The 25,479-nt window shown below is 40.7% G+C and overlaps 2 long non-coding RNA genes across 5 annotated transcripts in view; one reads left to right on the forward strand and one right to left on the reverse strand.

Annotated features, from left to right (window-relative positions):
* Positions 1-25,479, reverse strand: part of LOC133222189 (uncharacterized) — a 626,079-nt gene that overhangs the window by 39,482 nt on the left and 561,118 nt on the right. The window lies entirely within an intron of this gene.
* LOC133222067 (uncharacterized) overlaps positions 2,168-25,479 on the forward strand; it is a 77,336-nt gene continuing 54,024 nt past the window's right edge. For all 4 annotated transcript variants that reach the window (XR_009728177.1, XR_009728175.1, XR_009728178.1 and 1 more), the window contains exon 1: positions 2,168-2,291. This is a non-coding gene — a long non-coding RNA (uncharacterized LOC133222067). The remainder of the gene's footprint in view (positions 2,292-25,479) is intronic.

Here is a 25,479-nt window from a genome sequence, read left to right on the forward strand (position 1 = left end):
TTTTATCATTAACCAAATATCAGTGGAAGGGATTTCTGCCTGAAACCCTGACTGGGAACGCAATAAGCATGCATACAAGCTACTGAAATAACACATAGCACTTTCATGCTAATACATTTCTCAGGGTCTATAGCTGTGCCAGTGGTACTTTTAGTTTAATTTAAAGTGTTGACATTTATTTTGAAAACAGTTTTTTTATAATTTAATTAAAATACATTAAGCAAATATCTTGCAAAGTTGAGTGTGTTAAGCACAGTGAGGGGCAGTTTGGATGAATATGGGTCTTTGTAGAGAGGGAGTTCTCTTTATCTAATATCAAATTGAATTAACAAGAATGCCTGGAACATATTGATTCTCTACATTACTATTTTTTCTACTTTGGTATCTTGGCCAAACCATGTGTTGTTTGTTAACCAAAAACTTTTAATCAGAATAGTCCACAGCTGGGCTCAGAAATTGCCTCAAATCAGCTGAAATTTTCCCTTCAAAAAAAGCTACACACCTCCTCCTTTTACACACAGAGATTCAGGTGGGTTGACGCTTCAGTAAGCTTTTTCTGTCTCTTAAAGGCCATATGAAGCTTCCCTGCTCAAAGGGTTTTAGAGCTTTAAACACAGCAGATGTTCAGGATGGGGTGAAATGAAGAAAGGGGAACAGAGCTGCTGACCAGCTGGGTACCTCTGCTTTCTGGGGCCTGGGCTTTACCCTTTTCTGACAGCTTTCAGGTAGCCTCCCCAATACCATCTGCCTAGAAAACATCAATCCAAGCCATTTTTCATTTTAAAACAACTTTTATTTTATTTATTACTTTTTTTCCCCAATAGCATTTGCAATCTCGCTGCTGTGAGGCACTTTGTTGAAGTGTTGTGTTCTAACAACCTTCAACAGAAGCAAACTGCTCTATGGCAAGTTTTGAAGTATTAGAAGAATCTCTTATTTTTTATGTGGTTTTCCTCATTTTTCATTCCCTGTCAGAACAACAGTGAATGAACTGATTGAGGATGTGCCTTGTCTCATTAAGTAGCACTGCTAAAAATGCCAAAATATTTGTTCCATTTCACTTGTGCTTCTAGTTAGCACAGATTTATTTTGTAACACGAAGTGTCTCCTATCTGTGTTGCAATGGAACAATTTGACACTGGTATAAAAGAAAATAAATGCTCAGTGTACTAATCAGAAGAGCAGCTGTTTTCAATAGCTAAGAAAAATTATTCCAAGCTGACATAAGGCCATAAAAAGCAGCTGCTTCTTTAATTAGGATGTGCAAGGCTAAATATGCAGGAGGATTTGAGTACCTTGATAGTAAAAATGTACTGGAGCTCTGCGTTAGGCAACTTAGTCCTCTATGTAAAACCAGAGGAGAGCAAGGGATATCAAATGTTTGGGTCCTGAGCAGTTGCGACTCCTTGCTGTAGCCACTCGTTCTACCTCAGAAAACAGTATGCTGGTGGGGAGGAAAACAATTCTTGATACTTTAATAAGGCTCCTGACACAGCATTGCTCTATGCCATTGCTTTCATCTCAGTGTAAATAAAGTACCTGGAGTGGTGTCAGAGCAGTGTTGACTCACTCTCAAATGGCACAAATCATGCTGCAATCATCTCTAATGAGATTACAAAGCTGTTCTGATTTCCAGAGAAAATCACCAGTCTTCTGGTGTTTTTTATGTCTTTTCATTCCTATCTCAGATGTTACACCAATACTGTAATATCAGCATTTACTTTTACTAAGAGGGTGTGAGGCCCTGGCACAAGCTGCCCGGAGAAGCTGTGGCTCCCCCATCTCTGGAAGTGTTCAAGGCCAGGCTGGGTGCGGCTTTGGGCAACCTGGTCTAGTGTGAGGTGTCCCTGCCCATGGCACAGGAGGTTGGAATGGTCTTTAAGGTCCTTTCCAACCTGAACCATTATAGGATTTTCACAATTTTGTTGGTGGGGCTCTGGTTTTTGCTCAGAGTAACGTAAGAGACACCATCCTACACCAAGTAAGTGTGCTCTCCCTGTGCTTCTTACTTTTGTTCTCTAGCTTTCCAGATGCCCTGTACTCCTGAAGGTCACCACTTTCTTTCAGGCATTGCTCACCAGCTGAGCTGAGTTTGCTCCAGAACAAAGCCCACCTGCAAAGTCTGAGGGCTGCTCTGTTGGTTAATAAAAGAAGTAATATCCCAGTAGCTGAGAATGTTGTCTTGCTTTAGGAGTAGAGACTCTGCCTGGTGGCTTTGGGTGGTGGAAGGCGGATGTCCTTGGTGAAGTCTTCCTCCTGGATTAATGTGCTGTGTCTCAGACAGCAGCCAAGTAAGTGAGTGCTTGCTCATAGACTGTTTTGGTTGAAAATTGATGTATTTTAGTGAAGGCACGCTGACTGCAAGGTAGAAATTCTTAAGTTTGAAAACACAATAATCCAAATTGAGGTATTTCAGCTGAAATATGTCTTGTTTTTTCAGAGATCTGTAACTTTGTTTACAATGTGGCTGCAGAAAGACTTTCTCCCTTGAAAGGAGAAAAAACACCCTTTGATGTGAATTAAAATGGATTATAGTGCAATCACTGCCAGTTACCTGGTATGCTTGTAAAATGCTGGAGCTTCTTAATAGGGGATATTTATCAAGCAGTGCGTAGGATGGTATTGTTTTCTAGATATAGCCACCATTATTTATTCACAGTAAGAGCTCTGTCACAGTTTTATGTGCCCTGTCTGCAAAGCTGTACCTCTGAGGCTGGAGTTTCAGAAATATTATTTGAAATAGGTTCAGAATGGCAGAGTACTGCACCACACAACAATTTAATTTCAAAATGAAAAGGGTTTGCTCTTCATGATGTTGCAAGGTCTCTTTTAACTAAGCTATAGTCTTCTACAGAGGTACCTAAACTTTGATATATATGTTGAAAGTCCCCAAATAATTTCTTGGGGTAAATTTTGTAATCAATTTGTGCATTTTTAATGGTTTCTTTGAAATTATTTTCTTTTTTTTTTTTTTCCTTTTTCTTTTTTTTTTAAGAACATTTAAGTGGGGGTTTTCTATTTTAATGGAAAAGCTTTCTGGGTGTAGTTCCATTTGCTGCAGCCAGAACTTTCCTATTTTGCTGTAGATGGAAGGAAAATGCACTGGCTTTGCTTTAACTAATCTTTCTCAATTTAAGCTTTGTTTTTCAACCTCCAGTCCAATTTGTTTCATGGTTGAGACTCAGCAAATTTTGACTCAAATTAAAAAAAAATAATCATAGAACGGAGATCTCAGAAGTTTTCCATGAAACAACAAAGCAAAACCCAACCAAAAGCAAGCAACAAAAAATGGGGGGAGGACACAGGGCATTTTGGTTAATGTAAGCCTTAAATGCTTGTTTCTGGATGTGCACCTTTGTGCTTGTATGTGCCAATGCACAGAGGTATTTTGATGTCTGTATATTTACTATGGGAAGGCACTGTTTTTACTACTTATGTTCAGGGTGTCTAAATGGTGATTGAACCTCCTGTAGACATAGCTGACCTCTGTAAATCCCATGGCTGTGCTGTCATGAATGTTGGTGGCTGTGGCTAGAAGAAATCACAGTGCAAATCCTGAGATTGCCTGTTCAACTCTTCATCATGACAAGTGCAGTTATTAATATTAAGTATACTTGTCATGTAAACAGGAAAAAATTAACTCCGATCTAAAGGTGCAAAGGCAGTGGGAGAGGAGGGGACAGGAAAAGAGATTAGAATGTCTTATTTCAAACATATATGCAGCATTTTTCTAAATATATTCCAGTTCTGTCCTAATTGCATCAAACAAGGCGGTGATCTGGGCTCCCTGCTGATGTGTTTGACTGAATTCAATGAGGTTACTGAGACTGATATCCCTGTTGAGTCTGGACCTGTGTGTTTATGAAGAGAGCAGATAAGGGGAACACTGGGATTTTGGGGAACCTATGGTTTGTTTCTGCTTGAAGTCAGTGAAGCTAATGAATATGGTTACAAACTACAGCATATGTGGAGTTTAAGGGAACATGGTGAATAGAGCTGGGTTTTTTTCGGTTGTTTTTTGTTGTGTGTTCTGTTTTGTTTTCTTTTTTTTTTTTTAAACACATTTAGATTGCAGTTGTGTCCTACTAAAGCAATGAAGGGAAGCTTATTAGGGGAAAAAGTTGGAGTGTTGAGCAGCACTAAGAAGAGCTGAGCCCTAAATCCCTGTTGCACATCAAGGGCAATTGAGGCAATGGAAGACTTGTTTCTTTTAATGTTCTTGCTGTTAATAGAAATAATTTAGAGGAACAAAGTTGGTATAGGAGTATTTACAAGGAAGAGTATAGCATTATCTGAAGAGATTACAGATCAGGTTTTGGGTATCTGCAGTGTACATGCATACATTTATAGCAGGGACTAAAAATGATATTTACTTTTGTCTCCTTGCTGATCCTTGGCCACTTCCTGTGTCCTCACTGTTGTTGTACATGTAACAATCAAATACTTCTCTATCAGTGTTACACAGCATGACCAAAATATCTTTGTAGTCTGTAACTGTGTTTCCCTACCTCTCCCTGTCTCTTTTTCCAGGTAGGTGTTTTGGAGAAGGTTTTTGTCCAACAATGTTCCTTTAACAGATCAGAGCTTCCAGAAATGTGTTTTTCAGTGAATTATTTTACTTGTCAAGGCACAGCTTCAGAGAAGAACTCTAATTCTTGCTCTGCATAATTCAGTACAGGGTTGGGGCCTTTTTTTCATTTGCATGCTGTGTGTGAGAGCAGCTCAGCAAGCCCTCAGCTGCTGCTGCTTCTGTGGGGGAACCAAATCTTTCTTCCCCCACTAGTGCTGATGAAAAGCCTGGGTTAATTTGGATGAAAATGGAAGATTTTCTCCCTAAAGATCATTGCTCCTTACTCAAGATTGCAGTAGAGCAGGAGGGGGTAAAATACAGCTTGGAAATGTATGGTCAGTTTTGATTCCTGTTTTTCTGGTGGATGTAGTGTGAAACAAATGATTCATTTTCTTTTTGGCAGCCCCTCTGAGATAATAGAAATGCTTGACTCCCATTCCTGCTCCAAGGAGCTTTCATTTCAAGTGTGTGTTGGAAGACAGAGCATCTGAAGTGAGGTTTTTAATTTTTTTTATTTTTTATTTTTTTTTAATTTTTTGCAAAGGGGCTGATGTGTGTGGTCTCTTAGCCCAGTTCTGTCTTTTTTTTGAGAAGCCAGGCAGGTGTCTGGGAGAGTAGATAATCAGATAAAGCTGCTTTTTCTTTCTCTTATGTTCTTCTGTTAAGAGATCAATGTAAACGTGTCTCTTCTGGACAGCGTAACACTTAAATGCTTCTCTCTTAGAAAGAGCCACAAGGCAGTGGAGAAATTGCTGGTGTGCCTTTTTGCCCTGGCAAAGGGAACATATATTCTTGCTCTATTGTTAAACTGTCTCCAAAGTTGTTTCTTGCCTGCCTTTATCTCTGTGCTTCTTCTTTCTATACCTAAACCCTAAGCCTATTGCTCCCTTATGACAAATTAATAATTCGTAAGTAAAAATTACATCTGTGGAGTCCTGTGCTGAGTCACCAAGGGCTGGAACACTGAAGCTTGGTATGAAGATGAAGTCATAAAACAAGCACTGGGTTTTATTTTAGTTGGATTGTGATTCAAATGAGTAATATCCTATGGTGCTTGTGTAATATTATTCTGACATTTCTAGTTATCTAAGTAAACTGTCATTGCTCCATAAGAAGTTATTAAGCTATAAGGTATTCATAAATATGTGGCTAGCTTAATATGATTGTTCATCAGTTTGATATTGAAAGGGCACCAACCTAGTCAATAAAGATATCTGTCTCAGTGTCTCTTTAATTTTAAAGAGTCAATAAAATGTCAGGATAATACAATCGCTTTGTAAGCTAAATTGTTATTTTTTCACTTTGATTCTTGCCCTTTTTCTTTTGGTATTCAGCTGCATAACACAGCCCAGTAAATTGGCTTTAAAGGTGTAAGATTGGGGTTATGGAGGATACCTTTATAAGCACAAATCGTAATAATTTAGATTCAAAGCAGTTATGACCCCGGAGAACACATATTGCTGGATGAAATTGTTATCAGCCTGTTCAGAATGTTTTCTTTTAAAGTGAAGCAGCTTGGAGCCATGGAAAGTACAGCTGAAACTGCAGGAGATTTTGCGAATGGGAAGAAATAGTGACATAAACTTTACAAGTTTCCAAGTCCTTAGTAAGCTCTTTGGTATCAAAACAAAATAAAATGCCTTGTTAAACCAGAAGTCATCTTAAAGCTTTCAGGATCTCCATGGCATGCAAATCAAAGCTTTTCAAAGTCAACATTACCGAAGTTTAGTTAATGGTGACTACTCAGAGCATTTGTTCTGGGGTCAGTTACAACAGTTGATGGTGGTGGTTTTCCCCTCTCAAGATTCCCCCAAATAAAATAATTAATTAATCAGAGATTCAGCAGCTTCTAGAATGAGCATGTTCAATATTTATAACACATGGATGTTCAGGGTGACTGCCTGCTTGCATGGGAACCTGGACTGAACTTGAGCGAGTCATGTGAGTGAACCGTTGAGAAACCTTGTGCTGCCATTGCTCTCCTTGCTCAAGGAGGTACGTTGACTGCCACAGACATGAACGCATGCACAGAGCAAATGTTAGAGCATCTAACAGAGGTGTTTGCTCTTGGTGTTTGGGAAGGTCTCTGCAGGGCCTGATGAGCTCTGGTAGAGCCACACATGCTGCATGGAAGAGAGGACAAAACTGACCCTCCTTCAACCAACTATTTTACCCTCTGCTGGAGCATGATTTTTAAATTAAGCAATTCTGCTGGCTGTTCCACAGCTTATTTTCTTACCTATTTCACACGTAGCAATGTGATCTGCAGCTGCTTTGCCATAAAACATGGATTGAAAGGCTCTGAAATATGTGATGGAAGCTGACATTTCTCAAATTGAATAGCTGCTCTGCTTCTGAAAGCTGATGAGAGGGTGGCAGTACAGGGCTCCGTTTAGTTTTGCCTGTTTCCCTGTAGTGAGAAGAGGATGAGAAACCTTTATCCAATAGATGCAATCAGTGTTGGGGCTTGTTCAGACTGAACAAATGTCACAGATAAGAGCTTCTTATGGACTCCTCTGTAGTTTATTACAATTACTTGGGAGGACCTAATTACACAAGAAGGCTCAATTCAAATGCTTCTTTTCTGTTTTCGTTTTTTTTTTGTCTAGTAAATCCCCACTGCCTATATAGCTTTTGGAAGTGGTCTGAACAGCTTGGGAAGTTTGAGGTCTGACCATGACCACCACAGAGCTCAGTGGTCCAGATGTCATAAGAACCTGTGATTCTTCCAGCATGCAATTACCTGCTCTAAACACTAGATTAAGCTGTCCCAGAAATGCAGCTGCAGGTAGTTCCTTGTGGCATGTTCCTCTGCTTTCCCATAGAAAGTGTAATTAACATAGCTTCAAATGAGCTCTTTCAGCAGTTTTCCCTGCTGTCCCATAAAGTGTGAAAAATATGGGTCAGTGCATTTATTAGACCCTAAGAGTGTGCACAGCTCTACCGGCTCCTCGTGCTTAGCAATAAGTCCTCTACACTCCCATTAAAATGTAAATTGGAGGAGAAAATGTCTTCAGGCTGGTGGGTTTCTAACTTAGCTCTTCTGGTGCTGCGTGAGAAGTTAATGGGAGAATGTGATTTTTCACAATCTCCCTCATGCTGAAAGAATTGTCTGTTTTGAGGCCGATATTTAATTAGTTCTGCTTCTCTTGGGTAATAAATGGGGACAAGGGAGTTGATGCATATGTTATTTAACTTCTGCCTGTAATGATGACTAGAGGGAAAGACTGAGCAACTATTAATTTGCCAGCAGTTTTGGTGTGGCTGACACAGCTGTAACTGGAGGTTCCTACCTCTGCAGTGCTAAATATAAATGAAAGGTGGACAGGAACATCTCAGCTTCATCAGTGATAAGCAAACTGTACCTTTAGACTGCTTTGTTCTTGAAACAACAGCCTTTGGTAAGGCAAAGGGTGTAACTCAGTGCTAGAGCTTCTCACCAAGTACAAGAAATAGGGAGTGCTTTTGTAGACTCTTGGTGATGAGACTTCCAAGTGTTTCTGCTCAAACTATTAACATTTAAAATCCATTTCCTTGAGCTGAACTTAAATAACTGTAATGATACATGTCTTTGAACTGCAAAATACTTGGCTTTGAGTCATGATGCAATGAGTCTGGAAGCAATTTCAGGACTGAAATATTTCTAACATTTTGGTGCTCCTGTTCCTTGGCTGTTTTGTGATATCCCTGCTCCTGCAATCCCCATTCCAGAGCAGTTCCATAACATCAAGAGGGAATAAAGTACTGATGGAGGCAGGCTGAATTGCCAGGATTTTTCTGCCTGTATTCAGTACAAAAGCAGCAGGTTTCTCCTGCCTCTGCAACATACTGCTCTTTTGGTTTCTGTTGTTCAAGAATCTAAGACCCTTAGGTAGCCAACTTTACATGATGCGAGAAATCTTACTGATGGAGACAGGCTGAAGTTCAGTCTGGTCAAAACAGGCTGTGGGTTGCTTTTTAAAAATATATATTTTGGTTAACATTTTCTTTGAGGCACTGAGCACTGTTGATATGTTTATTAAAACAATAAATTTGATTTAACAATCTTGACTTTCATCTAGAAATATCTGAAGATAAAGACTTTAGACCTTTCCTACTGTAATCAAATAACAGCAACACGCATTTTGGTTTGTTTCCCAGGCAAAGCCTGCTTGATGTTCTGATGCTCTTGCTATACAGAGAAGTGGGTAATAGCAGACACAGTAATAAGCAGTTCATCCTTGTTAATTTACCAAGGAGATGGAAACAGGGCAGGGACTAGTGTAACTGTCTTTGACTGCCAAGTCTAATCCAGATGTCTGACATGCTTCTGGAGAGAATACTTAATACTCCTGCAGGTCTGTGTTTTTGCTTTTTTCCCCTCCTGCCTTCTGTGAAGGGTAAATACAAACAATATCTCAGCTCTTTATCCCTGTGTCCTCTTGCTGAACAAGATGATAGCCTCTGACTTACTGGAATATGCATCTGTGGATCTGGCAAACAATTTCTGGACAGGTGGGAAGCTATAGGGTCCAGGAGAATAACCTGCTGTGCATATGCTATTTCTAGACACTGTGTATCACATGTAATCTGTGATGAAAACTGAAGGTAATGACACAGCCCTGACATGAGAGATGATTAGATCATGCAGACCATCTTCTGCCTTGGCAAGGTTGCTTCCTCTAGAATATTTCTGGGAAATTACTTTAGAAAAGCTATTAAATAAATGGCACAAGATATCCTGCTCTGAGACACACCTGCTCCTCCTCCCCCTCCCCAGTAACCTTAATCTTAAATCCTGAACTGTAATATATCCTGAATATCCTCTTGGATCTAGCTGCTGGTGCTCACAAGGTGAACATGCACTGCACAGTGCCTGCACAGGGAGACTGCTGCTGCTGGCAGACATGGGTGCATCCCATGCATGTTACTGAGTGAACCTGTGCCTGGACTACCGCAGGCTTGTGTAGGATGTGCCAAAAAATATCACGATGTCAGACTATGTGGTGGGTGTATGGATCTTGCAGTGCTGAGGAGGCTCTACCAGCTGCTTATGGCACAGTGCTGGAAGGGATTAGTGCATGCACAGCTGGGTACATCTGGGATCTTGACAGCATCAGTCTTCCTCTGCAAAACTTGGGGCCAGGAAATATTTAAATGTTTGAGAAAATATAAGTATATGGACCTATATGTTACAAAGTCTAGTATATTCAGTGCTTTTAAGATCTCATCTTTCTTTCATTGTGTTATAAATGTAGTCACACAAGAAATGAGCATTTAGCAGTTACATATGCTTGCTCTGTGTTGCCGTGGCTCTTTTCTCTTTATATTCACTCTGTGTCTGTTTCTGTCTTCTGCATACTCATAGCCTTTATTTTTTTTGTAAGGTTTTATTTTAGTTCTGCTGCTATCCTGATTATTTTCATCTCCCCAGGGCATAGCTGTTTGTTTGGATGACAAACTTGCTTTTCCTGTATAAATCTGAACTTCTAAGTTGCTGATCCAAGTCTCTCCAATAATAAGTGATTGTCCATCTGTTTGCTTCCTCCTGAGCTTGCACTGCAAGCTACAAAAAGAAGGCATGCAAGTTAGGCCAGTCAGGATTGATAAGGAGCAGCCTCATGCCTTGTTCTTTCTGTGTTCCTGGCTGCTGAGAAAGGCATTTCCTTTGCTAGATCTATTTTCTCAGTTTTCACGCCCAGATAACTTTTGGAAAAAGAATGTTCTTCCAATTTCCAGCCATAATTAAGACCCAGGTTCCATCCCCTGAGTCTAGTTAGCCCCATCCCAAAGCCACTGCTTAAACCTGCATTTTAATTAAAAGCTTTCTTCAAGTTCTTTAGGAAAAAACCCCCAAACCCAAAGCAGACAATGCCAGGCAGGGTCATGGGCAAGCCATGAGGGTTTTTTGTAGAAGGAAGTAGCTGAGGTGCGCTTCCCTGGTTGCATGATAAAACAAGACATTATAAGCAGAAGAGGCAAGATTTATTTTTGAATGATAATTGTTGAAGCATAAGAAGTTGTTTCTGAAGTGATACATCCACGCATACTGACATCCTAATGTGTGCAAATTTAATACTCGAATCGCTGTTGTATGCTGCTTGTTGTTTGTGATGCTTCATCTGACTGCATCCTTGCAGGCTGTGTATCTTTCTGTGGGAGGGCTACAGGAGTGGCTTCTTGAGAGCTGCTAGGAGCTTCCCCTATGTCTGATAGCCAGTGCCAAACAGCTCCAAGATGGACCTGCCATTGGCTAAGGCCAAGCCCATCAGGGATGGTTGCAGCACCTCTTGGATTATGTATTAAAAAAGGTGTGTGTGTGCTATGCAACTGCAGCTCGATAGAGGAACAGGAATATGCGAAAGAAACAACTTTAATGACAGCAAGGTCAGCAAGGAGGAGCAGGAGGCGCTCCAGGCAGCACAGCAGAAATTGCCCTGCAGCCTGTGGTGTAGCCCATGGTGAGGTAGGCTGTGCCCCTGCAAACTATGGAGGTCCATGGTGGAGCAGTTCTCCTCCTATATTCTGCAAAGACCCCATGCGCATCAGGGTTACACCCAAAGGATGCTGTGACCCTGTGGGAAGCCCACACTGGAGCAGAGTCCTGGCAAGACCTGTGGCCCCATGGAGAGAGGAGCCAGTGCTGGAGCAGGTTTGCTGGTAAGACTTGGGACATGGGGGGGAACCATGCTGGAGCAGTCTGTTCCTGAAGGACTGCCCCTGTGGAAGGCACCCATGGTGGAGTAGTTTGTGATGAACTGCAGCCCATGGGAAGGACCTATACTGGAGAAGTTTTGTGGAGGAATTTTGTGTCTTTTGTGAGAGGGACCCAATGCTGAGCAGGGAAGAGTAGTCCTTCCCCCAAGGAGGGAGTGGTAGAGATAGTATGTGATGAACTTATTGTGACACCCATTCCCTGTAACTGGGGAGGAGGAGGTGGAGAATTTGGGCGTGAATCTAAGCCCAGGAAGAAAGGAGGGGTGGGGGAAAGTGTTTTTAAGATTTGGGTTTATTTCTCATTATCCTACTCTGATTTGATTGGTAATAAATTAAACTAATTTCCCCAAGTCAAGTCTGTTTTGATCGTGAGAGTAATTGCTGAATGATCTCTCGCTGTCATTACCTCAACCCATGACCCTTTGGTTGTATTTTCCTTCTGCTATTCAGCTGAGGAGGGAAGAGATGGACTGGCTTTGGTTGGCACCTGGTATCCAGCCAGGGTCAGCACACTACACAAGCTCATCCCTTGTATTTCTTAAATAGTTAATTAAAATGTTAAAACCCTTTTAAAAAGTGATGGATCCCGGGCCTATTTGCATTTTTAACAGCTTTGTTTAGACTTCGTTGGCTGCGCTGCTGTATTTCACCTGGTTATTGGCGAGGCTGCTGGGGAAGGCAAGGGACAGCAGATGGCAATGTGGTGCTACGAACCGACCAGCAAAGCGGAGAGAATTCTGGCTTACAAAGTCCCCTGAAAAATCAAGCCAACTGCTGCTGTGTCGAACCTACCTTCGGTTCTGACATTGATGCTGTGGGGTGGTTGCAGAGAGGGGCTTCATGCTGGTGATGGGGCTGCATGGTTGATTCTGCTCTCCAGTGTAATTAGATGCAGGGTATGCACTATGATATGAACCTGTCTACTTGCTCCCTGTAACAGCAAGGCTCAGTACAGCATGCTGCTTTGTCCACCATCCTCAGGCTGTGTTCTCTTTGCTATTAGTTGATGCTTCAGCTAGGCTGGAGAGCACTGGGCTTGGGGATATCGTGGTGGGGGGGCATTGCCCGGATGTCACACTTAGAAGGTCCATTCATAACTTCATATCCCAGAAATTACATGAATGGCCAAGCTTGGGCCCATGAGTGGGAAGGCTCATGCTTATCAGTGCTTCCCTTAGTGTATTTTAGGGTTGTTACGTACATAAAGAATGTGATTTCCTGATGCCTTTGTTGTGTCTACCTTTGCATCTGCCTGTTTCTTCCTCGCTCAGCTTTCCTGTTTATGAGCCATCATGTCACCCTGAACACCTATATATGACCTGCAAAAGTGTGCAGGTATCTTTCAGAGGGATTGTGCTGAGAACTCGTAAATATTGATCAAATCTCTGAACTTAGCATTGTTTTTAATGTTGAATTAACTTTTAACACACAGGATATGCATCTATGGTGAGAGCTCAGGTTCAGAGAACTGGAGTGCAAACCTCAGTGTGTAACATGTGCATTACTCTGCAACTATTGCAGTCCAGAGTCTTAAGTGTCCCCCCCACGTGTGGGATTCTGTTTTGGGTGTTTTTTTTTGTTATAAGGCCTCAAACAGAAATGAATGAAAACCTAACCCTCCCCATTTTTAGAGCCTTCACTTGTGCAAACTTAGGAGACAGAATAGCTGTAAGTGCAATGTACAGCACTTAAACATCTTGATTTGTGAGGCTTGTTGATTAATCTGACACCCAAATGCTGTTATCTTTACCTGCAACTGATTTTTGGATGGCAAATCGCTGGTATGTAATTAGAGGTGGTCTTAAAAAAAAAAGTTTGTTAGCCTTTCTGGAGCCTGAAGCATAAATAAATCCAGTGGGCTTTCAGTGTGAGAGATGTTTATGTTTTCCCCTTTACTGCCTGGAGAACGAGGAAAAGATGTTCTCAGTTTCTTTGCAGTAGCTGATACTTCCCAGGTGCCTCATTAGCTCTGGAACTCATTTCAGATGGAAAAGCAAGGAGAAGAGAGGTGATGCGGGAGTCATTTGAAGAACAGGATTATGGTTACCAAACAAATGAAACCATGTCTGAGCCAGTGTTCTGCATGCCCTCAAATATACTTGTATGGCACTGAGGAGTTGCTACTGGGTGTCTCTATTTCACAGCTAATGCATGCTCAAAGCACTGCAGATTGTGCAAAGTTATGTATATAAAAAAAATATATATTTCCTCTTGCTTAATTCTTGGTCTGATGAATCAAGTGAATGTCAGAATTAAACTTTTGTACTTTGTGGACTGAAGGACCTCACTAGTGTTTCATAGTGTTGGTGCAAGACATCTTGGCTTTCTTACTCAGCTGAAGAAACAGATGCTGTGAGTAGCAAGGGCACGTGAATACAGCAGCTAAGTGCTTAGGCTGAACGTGGGCCCTCTCTGAGCGATGTGCCTGGAAACAGCGGTATTAGCAGAAGTTAATATTATTGAAGAAGTTAGTAAATGAAGAATGGAAAATGATAACTGAATGGCAGTCATGCCTGATCTGGTGACTGACAGCTGAGAAAATATCAGTAAACCAGTAGAGAGATCTTGTTTGCAACACATTGTCAGCGCTATGAAACAATTGTGCCTTCCTTTTTTCAGGAAGAGCTTGCAAGCGCTATAAGCAATTAACTTGATGGATGTATTAGCTCTCTTTAACTTCATGCTTTTTATCTTATTTTGGAAGATTTGTTCTAATTTTGAATGAGCCAGGATTTGAATCTGCTGTGGTCTTGTGTCCTTAACTGCTACCTCCACTGTGGAGGATAACACAAGCCTCCCTTAAAAGCTCTGCCTTAGAGCTTTCCAATTTACTAAATATCTAATTTTCGCAAGGTATTTCCCGTGGTGCAGCTGGGCAGAGGCAGACTGGTTTTGGCAGGTGTGAGGTTAACCAATAAGCTGTTTTTATGCTGTGAGGCTCAGGGCTGGGGAGAGAACAGTACTAGTTCCTGTCCTCCCTTCCTCAACCCCCATTTGTGCTTGGAAGACATATGTTTTGGCTTTTCTGTCTGCTTGTAGATCATGAGCATCTGTTCCTGAGCACTTGAAGGTGCCTTATATTTAATGATGCCAATCTCCAGTGATAAAGTCTGACACCCAGCACTGGTGGGTGCCTCTCAAACCCCAGAGTTGGGTGCTAGCCTGTGTCCCTTCCTACTCCTATGCCATGGATTCTACTTGAATAACTGTGCAACCCATTTTTTTCCCTTTCTTTCTCTCTCTCTTCTTTCTCTTTTTCTTTTTTTTTTTTTTTTTTACTTTTAATTTTTTTTCCCTCTTCTCAGCTGCAAGCTGGGCCTTAGAAAATCTCTTGGACTAAATGATTATTAACATACAAATTCATCACATTTCTCAAATGTGATGTGTTCTTTCCATGTCTTGTACAGTTTCACAACTGCCCAGTACATGTTGACCACGGGAATAACAGCTTGCAACAAACACTAGATGTGCAGAATCTGATCTGGACTGGGCTGTGGTCCCTGGGGTTTTAATTCCTGCTACACTACCAAGCTTCACACAAACATAAAATAATTCTTTCTAAAGTACTTTTTATACTACAAACTTCTTTTCTCATTAGGCTGTAATACAATGATTTCTTAAACATGGTCACTAACACACTGGTCTAAGCTATTTTTAAATGGCACTTTTTTTAACTAGAAATCTCTAATACATTAATATTCTTTGACATGTACTGAAGCAGATGGGAATAAGAGAAGATGAATATCTTGGTTTTGATTCAGGATAGCTTAATGGAAGTAGCCCTTAAAGTCAAATGGTTTAAGACTGATTTTCACACAGTTTATATGTATGAAAGAACAAAGTCTGCTTTGTTAGGACACCCAAATGAGAAACACCACCAAAATTTCTCGTGATGGAATGCAACATAAGTAGTGTCAGCATATAAGAGAAGACAAAAGTGGTTTTAACATCGCTGAGGAAATAAATTAGGTCATGTAGAATAGGCTGAAGCCAGACGTAGGAATTGCTTACGCTGAACAAGGCTTTAAGGGTTGTGCAGCAGAACTCTGTGTGACCACCTCAACAAGGCAGCTGAGTTTTCTTCATCTCTGGGGTGGCTATTTTACAGTATGTATTCACTGGCTTTCAAAGGTGAGACAATTCTAGGGGCAGAGGTAGTGTCTGTCACAGAAATTCCTGAAAACTGAAACTTTAGGATGAGCTGTAACTCTGCTCTCTAGTATTCCTAGAAAATTCAATCTGTGTTTTTAAGTGAGGACTTTCTGTTCAGGAGGGAGGTGCCTGGCATGTCCCCTCAGACTGCCACCCCCAGTTTATCAGATGCTTTGACAAGGGCTAATGGCAGTTCATACCTGGTGGGGCGGACACATAGCTTGGCTGGAAACACAGCTATTGAATGAATTAGGTTGAAAGGCACTTCTGGAGGTCTTTGGTCCACCACCCAATGAAGGCAGGGTCAACTTACAAAGCTATAGTAGCTTCATCAGGATCCTGTAGTGTCATCTACAGGAAGGTGTTTAACATAATAGAAGGGCAAGGGACAACCCCTCACTATTTTCTTTTTTTCATCCTTTGCTTTCCTGTATGATACGAGTGAAATTTAGCTGTGTTATGAGGAGATATATCTTCACTGACTCACAGATGGATACCTCTTTCAATCTAGGCTTTGACACTTGTTAAACATCCCAGTGGAGCACCTTATCAATGTTCTTATTGGTTCCATAATACGACTAATAGATGGCTGTTTGTACAGTGTAACTATTCAATTCATACTTGCATTTCACATCAGTGCACTAGGTTTTGGGGATAATAAATCTATCAAACAAGTGCAGTAACAGCTTGCCTTTAAGCTTAATAAGATTTATTCATGTGGATTTAGCAAGTGAGAAGTAGTCACAGGCCTTACTGGCTGTAGCTTTTCTTGCACTGCTGTTACATAAAGATACCGAGGTACAACGAATGGTGTTTGAAAGCTCAGAGCTCCAGAACGAGAGTTTCATGAAGTTTAAGTGGTATTTGCCACTTTTAGTACATTGTATATACAGCATTGAGGGTTCTTCCATAAGGTTTACTTACTGGTGACTCCAGATTAGGTATGTGGATGAAAGTGCTGAGGATCAAGAGAGTTGCTTGGTGGACTCTGCAACTTTGGTTTTACAAATAATTTACTTAAAAATACTTTTCCAGTGACTATAGCTTGGAAACTATGTAAGTGTGTGAAGTGAGTTGGAATAAATATATTTGCAGGACTATGCTGCTGTTCACAGCCATAGCAGTAGACCTTTGGACGTGACATAGTAGTTATGGTATTTGTGAAGGGGCTGCACACTTCAGATTCAGCTATGGCCAATGAGTTGTGCATGTTCTATGGTATAACAACTGTGCAGAAGGACACGGTATTCAGATATCTTAAACATTTTCTAAATAACTTTCCTCTCTTGCACTGATAGGTCGTCGCTGAAGAGTAGGTTAACCAGGAATTCTCCATATGCCAAATTTGCCTTCTAAGCTAGTGATAAATATCAGACTCGGAATTTATGCTGCCAAAAGGCATTGGTAAAGGTCTGGAAAACTGAACAAACAGGGTTGCACTGAAGGGTAGTGTGATACACTTTCTTTTGGAAGAATCTGCTGTGCATCTTGATTTTACAGAGCACTGATCTTTGTCTATGAGCGTCATTTTTCTCCCCAGACCTTTTTAGTGCTAGATTTGATACTGAGTTTAAGGGTGACTGTTCACTAGCAGGAGGACTAAATATCTTTTTGGAAGAGATTTATCTTTGATTTGTGGCTTTGACTAGGGGGGTGATGGAATTGATATTGGATGCTGATCTTGTGTTTGCTTCTGCACATGTGCAGCTTCTGCTCTGTTACTTGGCAGGCTCCATCTCACTGACTCCAGGGAGTCCTTCCCTGGCTTGAGGTACACCCTTGGAAATGTGAAACACAACTTGGGTCATCAACATTGGCTGCTACTGGGCTACTTGCAAGCTGGATGCAGCACAGATGCATGGATTCTTAGTGTGGAGTCAGCCCAACTATTTCTGCATTTGCCTTTCAGAAGGTAGTTTCTAGCTTGTGTTTTCACTGTTAATCTGGAATATTAATGGTCAAAGGTAACTTGGACCAATAACTTCCTGTATAGTAGTGCTTTACATCCCTATTGAATGTGTGACCTCAGCACCAAAATGAGAAGTTTAGCCTACTTTCCTTCACTTGAGACAATGTAACGAATAATCGAAATGTATTGATTTTGTTCAATTGTTGCACAAAAAGGTGACTCCCAGGTAGCGGGCACTCTGCTCTTGATGCATTAGCTTCCATGTGTGGCTTTTGAATATAGCTTTTGTACTCTGCTTTAACTACTCTCTTAACTCCATGCAGGCAGGGCTGCTGAGTGCTATTGACTTTAAGACCTCTTTCTTGATATTTGTTCCGCTGCCCTTTAAAAGGAGCAATAAAAGAAATGAAAGAGGAGAATAAAAGAAACTTTATTCTGGATTCAGCCCAGTGGCTGCAGTAGGAAGATGCATCCATGATGCACTGAGGCTTGGGCTCTGCTGTGCCAAATCATGAGTCTTATTTCTGAATTAGACTTATAGACTAATCTGAAATTAAGCACAATTTAACTGTCAGTTGAATAGTAATAATGGAAAAAAAAAAACCCTTCAAGCTATTAAAGCAGTAATCACAGTTATAAACAGCCATGCCACAGGCTTTCTGGCTATTTCCAAATATATCTTTCCATTTCTTATTCATTGTCGTTATCTGTGTTTACCTCAACATAAATGTTTCCACTCAATTGCTTGTAATTGACTCACCTTAAGGAAAGTAACTTAAAGTGTCTAAATAGTCTAAATATATTCTTTCAGAGGTTCATAAAACCATCCCTAAGCCAAACAAACAAAAAACTAAATTCATACGCAATGTGATTAAAGTTACAGCACCTATTGGTGGCCAAAAAAAAAACGTAAACAAGAAGTAAAACAAAAAAGACCTTGGACTCCAGAAAGTTGTTTTAAAACTAAAATAAAACACTTGAGTGAAAAAGTAATTTAGAATAAAAATGATTTCAGGTAACAAACAGCTTCATCAAACTATGTACAGAGTTAGGTATAGCACACCTCTGTTTTATTCTGAGTAAACAAATTATAATATAAATTACAGGGATCTCAACTCCAGTATCTAAAGTGAACCCACAGGCACCAGCATTTGAAATAAATTCAGTGCATAACGCAGCACTCATATTTCAAGTCTGTGCCCCTCTTTTGTTTACAAATGAAGATATTCCAGAGGCAAAGCTTTCTTCTTCAGATAATAATGTGCTCACTAATTTCCTGGGTACTTTAGAGTTTACCAAGCCCTCTGGAGTGAGAGATGCACATTCTGATGTGGGTAAGCTGAAGTCTGTGACATATGTGCCAGCTGCAAACCTAGCACTCCAGATGTGTGTTCCCTCATGGATAGGCTCCTGGTGGAGGCTTTATTTGTCAAAGGAATTGCTTAGTACCACTGGAAGGGCTTTGATGAAGATAGAAAATATTTTCTGTATTGTCATTTACGTATTAAAAAATATGTGGTGGATACAGAAACACATTTTAGCAATATTGGATAAGAAAATGTCCTGTCCTGTTCTGTGTTTAGTTGTAATGGAAAAACAGTGATTTTTTTTTCTTGCTGCTTTATATTGAAAAGCCAAATATACATGAAACAAAATTTTTCAAGTTGGTGCAAAAGGTATTCCAGCATTGAATATAAGAAGAATCTGCTGTACAAGCCCCATGTGTGCTGGGACAGCAGGCTTTTGGGAAGGTTGATGCTCTCCCTGCCTGCACCACATGCTCATCCGGGCTTTTCTGACATGTACTGAGCTGTGCATGTGCTCCTTGCTGCATTCTGGGCCCCATCAACGTGGGGCATGTATGTGTTGTGTGTGTGCTGGTTGTGCTTGTGCTTGCTCTCTAATTGACAGTTCCTTGGATGAGAAAAGATTCAAAATGTACCCTCTTGCTGTCTCTTTAGGTATGACTCTAGGCAGTTCCTCAAGCTGAAGAATGAAAGAGGACTGCAGTATGAAATTAATGGGCTTGGGAGAAATGGGATAGCACTGCCTGGCTTTGAAGCTGAAGGCTGCACCCTGCTTGGTGACTACAGCAGAGGGCAGGGAAATGGGGAACTAAACACCGCTTTTTCCACTGATGAAAGCTCTCTCCACCCGACATCAATGCTGAGATACTGGTTTCCTGAGCAGAATGAGTAGACAGTGGTTTGACTTGGTGATCTTAAAGGTCTTTTCCAACCTAGCTGATTCTGTGATTCTGAGCTTTCCAAGAAAGTAATTATGAAATGATCTTTAGGGGCCAAGGCACAGGGATGGGGGGATTGCGATGCATCCCCTGTGCTGTATTTCTGCTCTGGTGGAAGCTGTTGCTGTCACCTGTTAGCAATTCTGCCTCACAAATCCAAAGTGTAATAGGGCAAATACTGTTTGCATGTGAGATCTGCTAGTTAGTTTTCTGTCCCTTTATTGCTTTGTTGCTGTCTCTTACAGATACCAGTTCAAGGGGAAAAAAAATCCTGGTGAGCTTTACACAGTCGCAGGATTTCTTCATGAGCACTTACTTAATTTAAACAGAGAAATATCTGCTACTGAAAGAGTAACTTGTCCATCCAGGAGTACTTCATCATTCCTGGGCTCCAAACCAAGGCCAGGCGTGCTCTCAGTAGGGTTATCATTCCATATTACACTGAAAGTCCCTAAACGCTTTCATCCTACTGAAAAAAATCTTTCACAGTGGACAGTTTGAAAGATGTAAAAGTTATTCTCCATCGCTGGGATTTTACAACTAAAGATGCTTTGGAGTGCTGTCTCCCAGAGCAGTCCTAATAAATCAGCACTGCTGAAAGCAGTAAAAAGTTCAGTGGGGCAGAAAAAATCCTGTACTTCCAGAAAATGATGTTTTTTCTTTCTATAATGCTTTAGGAGCACTTCACTATTTTGCTGGAGCCAGCCCCTCCTACGAGGTATGGCATATGTAAGTGGAATCGGTGTGCTGGACCCGTTACATTAGCTGTGCATTCACAAGGTGTTTTTACCAGGCAAAATGTGTTCAACGCACCCTGGCTGTGCTGAGATTTATGGTGAACCACTTTCCATGAGATTTAGAGCAACCTCAAATCTGCCTGAGATTTAAAAGGCTTAAAGCAGGCAAGCATTGGGGATTTACAGTGTTTTCAAATTTGCAAATGCTAGAAATGCCATTATATGAACAAGTATTTATTAACCAAAATAAACAAAGCAATTGTTTTTTTTTCTCCAGTAGAAGGCTCTATAGCAGCTCTAACTTCTGAAGCATGGCAGGGGGGTTGGAACTTGATGATCTTAAGGTCCTTTCCAACCCTAACTATTCTATGATTCTATGTGTGGCAAAACTTGCAATTGAACAGAAATCTGCTATTCCATGCCTTTGTTAATAAGGAGCTATTTACAGCCAGATTAAACTGTCTCATTCAGGTGTAGCTCAAATTGTTCTTCAGTGCCTCTCCACATGTGTAGTATGTTATAAGACCTCTCCAAAGCCTGTGGGAGTTTTTACTATTGATGTAAATGAACTTGGGATGCAAACGGAAAACAAAATTTATCTTTGGATGGCAAATGTGCCCTTCTTTTCTAGAGGGTCGCAGTGCAGGTTTGCTTAGTGATGCAGGGAGGTAAGACCTCATTTACTGTGAGTGCTCCAGATGCTGCAGGTTATTCCTGGGTAGGGATTTTGGAGATGTGGGAAGTGAACTGATGGGACCCTGAAGCAGCCTGTCAGATCTCCATGTGGTGATTTCCGTGGCTATCTGAGCTGTTGCTGCTGGGCTGTGCAGGGAAAGAGCTGGTTACATGCAGCTCTGGATGAAGTGCTGAGGAGCATATGGTTTGTCTGCAGGGAGCATAGCAAATGATTTGCTGTGTAAAAATGCTAAGGTTTGACATGCCAGCTCCCTGAATTGTGCTGGGAGTGGGTTTCTAACAGAAATATATAAATAAACTTAGTAAAATCTGTAACTCACGTCTATTCCAAGCTCTGAGGACACATTTACAATGCCATAAGCAGGTAACTGGGCAAGCTTGTATCTGGCTTTGTCTTAGTCTACCCTGAGTTGAAGCTGTGCATAAACATCCAACAGTTTGGTGCAAGACAGTTCATTGTTCCTTTTGAGGCGCTTGGCTGATGCTGACAAATGCTGGTGATCACAGAAAAGTGTGTGAAGTAAAAAGTAGGTATCACAGGTACCTTGTCCTGGACCTAACTAGGGTATAGTACCAAGTCCTAAATTACTTATTCAAAGCTGCTCGCAGGCCTGTGTTACCTGCCATGTGACAGATTTTGCAACCAAGTTCAAAGTTATGAACAAATTAATTTCTTGCTCTTGGAGAGAACATTACAGAAGTGAGAGCAGTGGAATTCTTCTCTTCTGGAGTATGGTGGGTTTTTTTCTCTAAAGAAGCAACTTATAGATGTGAAATTGAGATTGGAACAAGACAAAGAGGATTCATATCTGGTATTTGAAGCAGGTTAATTTTAGCCCAATTTTGCTAGGTCGTGTATTATCATTCCAGTAGCTGTTGTGAAACTTTATTTAGTCTATGGCATATGCTGAGCACTTACTGAAACCTCTGCTATGTATAAATAGTTTTTATTTTTCCTTCCCACTGCTGCCTCTCCCTAGACATTCCACCTTTTATTTGTGCATTAGCTTTGTCAAAGTGTTTCTCAACCTGACACTTCACCTTCTGAGGTTCCAGTCGTCTATTACGGGGGCTTTTTATTGCTTTGAAGCAGGAACTTGCCACGTGGTTGTCTTTCTGCTCTTCCTGATTATTTCACTTCCCATCACTGACAACCCTTCAAGGTCCTGTGAATGGGGGTGTCTTCATGCTGTTTGCTTCCTCTTTAGCAGAGTCAGCTTTTTAATACCAGAAAAATCTGAGGGAAAACAAAATGCAAAGGATGACATTTTTGAAGAAAAGGTTTGCATTTGGTCAGTTCTTCCATTCAGTATAATGGCAGTGTCAGGATGCCGCAATGGTTGATTCTCTCTGCCATTAAAATCTTCCTTTAACTCCTGAGTAAGACTGCCAGAAATTCAGCCAAAACCATGTACAAATAAAATTTTTGATTGCTTATCTTATTCAAAAAGTGATTAATAAGTAATAAAAAAGCAGTGAAGCAGCAGCTCTGTGTATTGTTCCCATGTCCCTTCAGGCTGTAGACCAGCCTTCAGTGAGCTCTCATTTATTGTTGCTGGTGTTTTTTCTGATGAGCCAGTGACAGAATATTCCGGCATCTAATATAATTGCTATTAGTATTGCAAAGCACTTACAAGTGATTCTTTAATTTTGCATATCTTGAATATTTTATTCACGAGGACTGTACAATCCCCAAATCATACGATACATGACAAAGCAGGAAAGAACAGAAGGTCTGTTTAACCAGATAATGTATCACTAAGTAAATGGAGTAGGAAAATCTCTCTCAAAGGGCTTTATCATTAGACAATAGACTAATTGATCAAACCAGCTAGATTAGTCCAAGGTAAATTCAGTTGTTTTGTTAGCTTAGCCTAAAGCCAGACTATCTAATGTCTTCTCTTTTTTTTTTTTTTGTTTTTGATTATTCTTTCTGTAATTTTCCTTTCCTTGCTTCTCTTGCTAGTTCTTTTCCTCATGTGTTGTTTGATCTTGGCCAGATTTCCACCCTCAAGATCTTAAGTTTTTGGAATGTTAGCATAACTTCTGTAAAGGCTTTCCCCAGATACTTAGTGTCCTTACAGTATTCTATCCTCCCAAGTTTTGCTGTTCCTTTCCTGTTTTTGTTCTTGGTAGAATACTAATTAGTTCTTATGACTCAAACGTGCTTGTTTAGGGAAATGTATCCATCCTCAATTGCTGTGCAGTGATGCTGCTGGTGTGAGAACTTTTTAGTGTTTTCATTAAGTGTGTCTGGACTTGTTATAATTGCATGCTAAGCAAAGAACATTGAGTAGTCAAAGTTGCAGGGCTACAAACAACTTGTCACTTGCAGGTGACTTCCCTCCCATTCTGATCTTATCACAGTCTCTAGTTCTTTTCTTTTTTTTTCCTCTTTCCATTGCTTTCTTGTACTGTCTCATGAAAAATCATGTGCAGGACATGCAATCTCAGGCCCCAAGCCTGTCCAAGGTGGATTTTTTTCGCCGAGATGCTGCAGTTATACTCACAGTATAAGTGCATGTCTATTTTATTTTCTAGCCTGAATGTATCTGTATCTAAAATGCCACAAGATTAATGCATAATCGCCATGAAGAAGTTATTAGAAAATATAACTTCTTTTCAAATTGTCTGAGAACAACATAAAGATTTTCCTTGAGCTCGTTTGAAAGTCAGTGTTAGCTTTTAATACATTCTGCAAATATACCCTAGCCCATGGATTTCTTCTGGACAATTAGTTTTAAGTATTTGAAACCCAGGTAATGCCTCTTTCTTTAACAACTAGTATGGATTTATTGTTGAGATCTGCCTGGGGCATGATCCAAAGCCAGCTGTATCCAGTGAGAGTTCTTTCAGTACCATTAATCACTAGAAACCTTAAGTATGTTAGAGGTCTGACTTGTATTTTACTTATCAAACTCATTGGCTTGAACTGGGTTACAAAGTCTTCTGAGGGGGGGATGCTTCATCTTCTCTGGCAATGTGAGGATGCTCCTAATTTTGGACACATCATTTGTAGCCTATTAAAATTAAACTGTAGCATTTTATTATACAATCAATGCATCTAATCAAGCTTTATAGGAAGGGTGGATTTATTTTGCTTTCACAAATTCTCATTTTGTCTATCAATATCTGCAAGGTGTTTGAAAAAGAAACCCCATTATTTCTCTCACATCTAGTTTATCAACAGGACTCTTAAATGTCTGTCCATGCTACATTAAAAGCAGTATTGAAAAAGTGTTTGATAACTGCTCTTTTAAATCTGTTCTCTTAAATCAAGTGAAGACAGGCATCCCAGATGGAAACTCATCTCATTCTCATAAACACACTTTATGCACAAAGGCACAAGTCATGGATACTGATGAATCACTGAAACAAAATTGATAGGTACATAAAAAAATAATCCCCAAACACTGTAGTGCGAACTCTCAATTCTTCATGCCTTTAGCACACTACTGTTCTTGCCTGTACCTGTTCTGTCATTAAAACTAACACTGGATATGGTGCCTTCCAGCTGCAAATACAAAGGAAGGGCATTGGGTGCTTAGTCTCAGATTCTACCCTTAAAATGCATTAAAAAAAAATGGATGCAACTTCTTTAATTGCTTGCTATTCAGTGACATAGAAGACATCTGGGGAATTCAAAAGCCCTTTGCGCATTCTCAGGAGTGAACCCTTGGAAACAAGAATGTGGTACAATTTTACGTATTCTTGTTCTGAACAGAACAGTATATTTTTGTTCCTCTTTATTTTTAGTGAAAAATGATTGCGAACCTGAAACATAGGGTGCAGTAGTGAATAGTGTATCTAAAGTATTGTAACTAGACTGCTGGGCCTTAGGAGGCTCTAGCAGTTCCTTGTACAAAATAAAATTCATCTCCTGCTCAAAAGGGCTTTGAAGTGGATCTGTGCTGCTTGAGGTGGAACCAGCTTCCCTTCATACAAAACCTCTTTAGTGTTGGGGGGGGGTCTCCATTTTCCTTCTGCAAACCCTGGAGGAATGTTGCAGATAGGTTTGTGGGATGCAAGGAAGCAGCGAAGTGCCTGGAGAAGAGAAGGCTGCATGGAGACCTCATAGCAGCCTTCCAGGATCTGAAGGGGGCATATAGGGATGCTGGGGATGGACTCTTCATTAGGGACTGTAGTGATAGGACAAGGGGTAATGGGTTAAAACTTAAACAGGGGAAGTTTAGATTGGATATAAGGAGGAAATTCTTTCCTGTTAGGGTGGTGAGGCACTGGAATAGGTTGTCCAGGGAGGCTGTGAATGCTTCATCCCTGGCAGTGTTCAAGGCCAGGTTGGATGAGGCCTTGGGTAATATGGTTTAGAGTGAGGTGTCCCTGCCCAGGGCAGGGGGGTTGGAACTTGATGATCTTAAGGTCCTTTCCAACCCTAACTATTATATGATTCTATGATATTCCCCCTTTCCAGAAGTGCTGGGTCTCCATCCAAGTGAGTTCAGGCTCATGGACA

Source organism: Neopsephotus bourkii, unplaced genomic scaffold (genome assembly GCF_033783945.1).
Source record: "Neopsephotus bourkii isolate Nb327-2 ecotype Australia unplaced genomic scaffold, CSIRO-AGI_Nbou_v1 NB_1574, whole genome shotgun sequence".
Lineage (NCBI taxonomy): Eukaryota > Metazoa > Chordata > Aves > Psittaciformes > Psittacidae > Neopsephotus > Neopsephotus bourkii.